Below are 6815 nucleotides of genomic sequence, written 5' to 3'. Positions count from 1 at the left end.
CATTAATCAACATGTCACAATAACTGAACTTTCTTTGAAATAGCCATATTGCTAGAAAATACAAAACACTTTTGATTTTGTTTGTTTTGGTAATGACAACAGGGCTATCCATATTATACTTGTAATCAGGATATCCTAACTAGTTAAGGAAAAACCAAGTTAGAAGTGTGACTGTTAATGCAATACAATTCAATAAAGAAATCAAATAGAAAAGAAAAAGAAATCAACCAGTAACAAATGCTGGTGAGGTTGAGGGGAAAAATGAACCCTTGTCCACTGTTGGTGGGAGTGTAGACTGGTGCAACCACTGTGGAAATCAATGTGGAGATTCCTCAAAAAAACTAAAGCTAGAGGTCCATTCAACCCAGGTATTCTCCTTCTTGGTATCTTCCTAAAAGAATTAAAATCATGATACCAAAGTGAAATATTTTCACTGGGATGAAAATATTTTTATGAAAATATAAAAATATCATTTTTATGAAAATATGAAAATATCATATTTTCAGCAGCACAATATGTAAGAGCCAAATCTTGGAAACAGCCCAAATGCCTATCAACTGATGAATCGATAAACAAAATGTGTTATTTTTATACAATGGAGTACTACTTGGCCATAAATAAGGATAAACTTGAGACATTTATTGATAAATGAATGCACCTCAATAACTTCCTATTAAGTGAAATAAATCAGACATAAATGTGTAAATATTGCATTGTTTCTCTGATATAAGAAATCAAAAGTTTAAATAAGGATCAACATGTAAAATAGGTACTGTGAAATAGGAAGAAAATATTCAAATGTGAAGGGAAAGTAGGGAAGAGGGAAGGAAAGAAAGAGAAAAGAGAAAAGAAGGAAAAATGGAATCAAAGCTTTTGTATATAAAGAGGGGAAGAGGGACTGAAGGAAGAGGAGAGAACTGGGAATAAAGAAGAATCAAGAATCAAGATATATCATGTACAGGTACAAATTCCTTATGAAGGATGTTATCATTTTGTACATCTAAAATGTACCAGTAAACTTAATTAAGAAACAACATGATATGCCAAATTGAATAGATTAAATGATGCATAGCAGATTAGTAAAGCACACTTGAGTTCTGTCTGTTGATGATTGACTTGCAGGCCAGCAAAGAGACAGAAGAAGACTCATCTTGTTTGTGTGTGGTACCGACAAATAGGCTTCTTGTCTAGATAGAATTAAAAGGAAAGAAGAGGTATGAATGCGTGTTTTGAAGAGTTCTAGTCTTTCTGAGCAAATCTTTCCTTTGCTGCTGTTTGCTTTTGCCATTAGTCTCCATGTCCCCAAGTTCTTCAGGCTTCCAACATAGACTCACACAAAGGACCCTCAATTGGGTTCCTAGCCTTTAACCTTTGTCTAGTGCTGCATCCTTTATCCCTTTTGTTCTGTGGCTTCAGATTTCTTGACTGAGTTGCTTCTAGATTCTTTCTTCTCCAGCATGCAGACAGCCATTTTAGACTCTCCTGCCTCCAATACTTAAGCCTACCTAATAAATCCCATTGCATAATCATGCATATATTTTCAATTGATTCTATTGCTCTAGTAAAACAATGCTAATATTCAAATTAATGGAGAAAATGCAAATGTTCTGTAGTCTTTTAAAAAATTGTTTTAAAACTGACTGATGTCAGCAAGACAGTGGTCTAGGAAGCCCTAGACCTTTAATTGTCCTCCATGAGAACATTAAATAACAACATATTGAATGAAACAATTTTGCTAAAGCTTTAAATATGTCAAAATTCTACAGAATCCAAGATAATGCAAAACATTAAAAACTATACTCAAAATGGTAGGAAATTTTATAGCATCTATAAAATTTTACCATTTTTGCAGTTGTTTATTTGGAAAGAAGATATCCAACTCCCACTTTGTCCATTGAGATAGAATAGAAAGAATAGAACTTGTTTGCAATATTGTTAAATGATAATAAATACATAGCTTGGAATTTCATACATATCACGTTAAGAAAAGTCATAAAAGCTACTGGTGTATTTCATTGTATGTGAAGACTATAGAAAAATTGCTCTCATAAAAGGCTGTAGATAAGAGTTTACATCTAAAGAAATGCAGTAGGATACAAATGTACCTAAAAGAAAGCAGGAGTGAGACTCTGGAAATTTTAGACATCAAAACAAGCTGCAACTTGGTGAAAGAACAAATACTATCAGAAAAACATATGCCTAAATGTAGCTAAAGTTGTCTCTAGTTGAGGTGATTAGTCAATGTATTCTCATTCACAGAGCCATTCTGTGAAAAATAGGAGAAATGAAGAATGGGCTTAATGGTACAAGTTTGTAGTCCCCTCATTTGGTAGGCTGAAGCAGGAGGATTGTTTCCAGTTGAAGTCTAGCCTGTACTACATCATTGGATCAAGGTGAACTACATAGCAAGACTCTCTCTCAAAAAAAAAAAAAACTGAAAGAAAGGATAATTAATAAAACTTGGAAATAATATAAAGACTGTGAAAGTTTAAGGATGAGAGTAAGAAAGGACTAGAAATCTTATTCAAAGAAATAATGACTGAAAGCATCTAGAATATGGAGAAAAAAATACATATTTGGATCTAGGCAGACTTACAGTTCCCAAATAAGAGAACTTTAAAAAATAACCCATTGAGACTTTTTATAATCAAATTATTCAAAATCAAGGGCAAATAAATACAATTTTGAAAAACCAAAATTACTTGTCTTGTAAGAAGGAGAACTATCAGTGAATTATCCTGGAGAAATAATATATTCCATATGCAGTAGGATAATATATTCAACCAATTGAAAAAAATTCAAACAGAAATACTATATCTAAAATAAATATGACTGCTTAAAATTAAATAAAGAGACACTAAGTTAGTGGAGCATTGAATTCTAGCATCTTGGCTCCTTCAGGAAAAAGTGTCTAGAGTCTGGAAGACAACAGCTTGGAGAGCAATCAGAATGAGGGGGGTATACAAAGGGAATATCGAGGGAACTGACAAGAGGAGAAGAAAATAGAATTGATACAGAAGAGGTGGCCCATGCCACAGAGAAAAAAAATGGCATCACAAATGGTGGCTGGCTGGCTTATATGGTGAAACTTATAAATTCTGTGCCCACAAAGAACTGCACCAGAACCAGGAGAATCTTATAAATTTGGAGACAGCAGAAAGACCTTGAGTCTCTGTTTTTTGAGCCATCTTCCAGTGGTAACAGGTGGTGAGTGACTGAGTGATTTTGTTGTAAGTGTCTGAGGGCATAGCTGAGCAGAGCAAGCATGGGCAGGGAAGCCATTTTGTAGAATGGCTGGATGTTTATACCTCAGCCCAGAACAGCTCCTTGGTGGCTTCATACTGCCAAGTCCTTAGTGTTGATGAGGGAAAGATACACTGGAGCAGCTTGCCCACATTCAAATGGGGGGTGGGGCTCAGAAAAGCAGTGACTGATGAGCACAGACTCCAATTCTGTATTCAGATATCAGAAACAGCCTGAGTTACACAGGACTAGATGCTGTCATTGTCACCATTTTCCCACTGCTAAAAGACCCACAACAGGGGCTTATAGTATATTCTGAATTCTACAAGAAGTTTCAAGAAGATCTAATGCCAGTACACCTGAAACTATTTAATGAAGTTGAAAGGGAAGCTGTTCTCCCAAAGTCATGTGTGGAAGCCGGCATTACCCTGATTCAAAAAACCAGAAAAGGACCAAATCAAAACAGAGAACCACAGACCAATCTTTTTAGTGAACACAGGCACAAAAAGTCTCAGTAAGATACTGTACTACTAAAGAGAATAAAACAAATCACCAAAAAGATCATACATCATAACCATGTAGGATTCATTCCAGGGATGCAGGGATGATACAACATACACAAATCAATGAATGAAATGCACTCCATTAATAGAACCAAAGACCACAATCACACAATCATCTCAATAGACACAGAAAAAAAACATTTGACACAATCCAACATTCATTCATGTTTAAAAAATAAAGAAAATAAGAATAGAATGTCTTTATCTCAACCTAATATAAGCCATTTCTGACAAACTGTCCACATCATATGAAATACAACAGAGAGAAGCTGAAAGCTTTCCCTCTAAAAGAATGTCTGCTATCACCACTTCTATTTAAAATAGGTCTCCAAACCTTAGTAGATAAATAAGACAAGAAAAATAAATAAAAGTGATATGAGTATGGAAGGAAGAAGGTAAATTATCCTTATTTGTTGATGACATGATCCTCTACATAGAAGACCCCCAAAAATCCACCAAAAGATACCTAGAAATAAAATCCAAATTCAGCAGTGTATCAGGATATAATGTCAACACTCAGAAATCAATAGCATTTATCTACACCAATAACAAACTCACTCAGGGGGAATTTAGGGTAACAATACCAATAAACTTAATGAGAAAAAAAAAGAAATACTCAAAACAAAATTTAAAAACATATCCTTCACAATAGCGTCATGAAAAATGAAATACATTACTTAGAAATTAACCTAACCATGAAAGTGAAAGTTCTCCACAATTAAACCTATACCACTCTATAAAGGGAGATAGATAAGAGTATCAGAAAATGGAAAGATATCCACTGTTCTTGGATAGGCAGAGCCAATATAGTCAAAATGTCCATAATTCCAAAAATTTTATATAGAGTATATGCGATCCCAATCAAAATACCAATAACATTTCTTACAGAACTGGAGAAAACAAACCTAAATTCATATGGAACCAGAAGTGTCCTACAATAGCAAAAACAATTCTGAGTCACAAGGACAAGGCAGGGTACATCAAGATCCCAGACCTCAAATTCCACTGCAAAGCTGTAGTGATAAAAACAACATGGTGTTGAAAAAAACCCCAACACATACTCATGGATCAGTAGCACAGAATAGAAGATAAACAATTTCACTCACACTCAGCTGCATTATTTTTGACAATTGGGTCATTCCATTCACTGATAGAAAGATAACTTCAACAAATGGTGCTGAGAAAACTGACTATCCATATGCCAAAATTTGAACCTACACCCATATTTCTCACCATGTACTAAACTGAAATAAAAATGTTTCAAAAATCTAAATATTAGAAAAGAAAAAAATTTGCTGGAAGACAAAATAGATAAAGCTCTTGAAGACATAGGTATATGCAAAGACTCTCTGAACAATACCTCAGTTGCACAAGAAATAATAACAACTGTCAACAAATGAGATCACTTAAAATGAAAAAGCTTCTTTGCCCAGCAAAGAAAACCACTAACAAAGTGAAGAGACAACCTACAGAATGGAAAAAAAAATTGCCAGCTACTCCTCAAAGAAATAATATCTAGAATATATAAAGAATTTTTTAAAATTAGACATGTCAAATTTAAAGACTTAAATAGTGGGCATCTGAAATGAATAGACACTTCTTAGAAGAAAAAATTCAAATGGCCATACTTACCTGGCAGGGGAGATACCATGATCACTAAGGTGGTTTTCCCAGCTCGAGGCTTATCCATTGCACTCCGGATGTGCTGACCCCTGTGATTTCCCCAAATGTGGGAAATTCAACTGCATAATTTGTGGTAGTGGGGGACCTCATTCATGCTTTCCCTTAAGAAAAAAAAATGGCCTATATATACATGAAAAAAATCACTTGCTTTTCAAGAAATGCAAATTAAAACAACAAGGATATTCTATCTCTGTAGGGAACAAGGAAAGGGGACATTACTAGAACCTCTGCAGTATGTCCTAGTCTCCTGTGAGCCACGACACCACAAGGCAAATTGACTTATTATACAGGAAAGGTAGAAAAAATAAGACTTTGAGGAAAAGCTGAGCTTTGGGCCTGAGTAGTGCTGCTCTGGGTGGCAAAGATGAAAGCACCCGAGCTTGAGGCACCTTTTATTTAGTACATCAGGAGAAACAAATGTAACAGATGACTAGAGAGTGGCGGGATACCTAGATCAATGAGGAACTGTGCAGATGAAGATTTGTTCCTCCCAGGATGTCTTCAGCTGGTATAATCTTGTACTGGAGCATCACAGCATCACTGGATCATTGAGGTCTCAGTTGTGACTGAAGGCCAAAATGGAATTATGTCTTGAAATGCCATAGCTGGCCTGTAGGCAGGAGAACTAGGCCTAATCAAATGATTTTTCCCCAAAATTATGTAGCATTGCTCCTGACATATCTCACTGTAGAAAGAATAACTACCATCAAGTAATCAACCAATAGCAAATGCTGGTGAGGCTGTGGGGAGACAGGACACTTCTCCATTGTTGGTGGGACTGTAAATTGATGATACCACTGTGGAAATCACTATGGAGATTTTTCAAGAAACTAAAAGTAGAAATTCCATTTGACCCAACTATTCTCTTTAAGTATCTTCCCAAATGAGATAAAGACATCATACCACAATGATGGATGTATACCCATGTTTATAGCAGCACAATTCATAATAGCTAATTCTTGGAAACAGCCTATGTGTCTATCAATACATGAATGGGCAAAAGATGTAGTATTTACACACAATGGAGAACTACTGTGACATAAAAAATTATAAATGAGTCATTTTTAAGAAAATAGACGCACCTGAAATCATATTAAGTGAGGTAACTCAGACATAGAAGTCTATATAGCACATGGTCTGTCGTACATAAAAAACTCTGTCTCTCTGCCTATCTTTTTCTGTCTCTCTCTATATGCATATATATGTATATCTGTATATATGTATGTATATAAATGACACAATAAGAAAAAAGAGAAACAAAGGGTATTGTAATCCAGTGAGGACAATATATGTAAAAGTGTACCTTAACTTACTACAATTGCCAAA

The 6815-nt window shown here is 35.0% G+C and overlaps 1 non-coding gene across 1 annotated transcript; it reads left to right on the top strand.

Moving 5' to 3' along the window:
* The first annotated feature begins 5430 nt into the window (after window positions 1-5430).
* Window positions 5431-5594, top strand: LOC147822476 (U1 spliceosomal RNA). Its single transcript, XR_015445612.1, has one exon. It is a non-coding gene; the product is annotated as a U1 spliceosomal RNA (small nuclear RNA).
* Window positions 5595-6815: the final 1221 nt, after the last annotated feature.

This window comes from Heterocephalus glaber, unplaced genomic scaffold (assembly GCF_053883595.1).
Source record: "Heterocephalus glaber isolate CG9 unplaced genomic scaffold, H.glaber_assembly_v1.0 deba00001613, whole genome shotgun sequence".
Lineage (NCBI taxonomy): Eukaryota > Metazoa > Chordata > Mammalia > Rodentia > Bathyergidae > Heterocephalus > Heterocephalus glaber.
The sequence above is the reverse complement of the archived record's forward strand: the minus strand, read 5'-3'. Positions and strand labels throughout refer to the sequence as shown.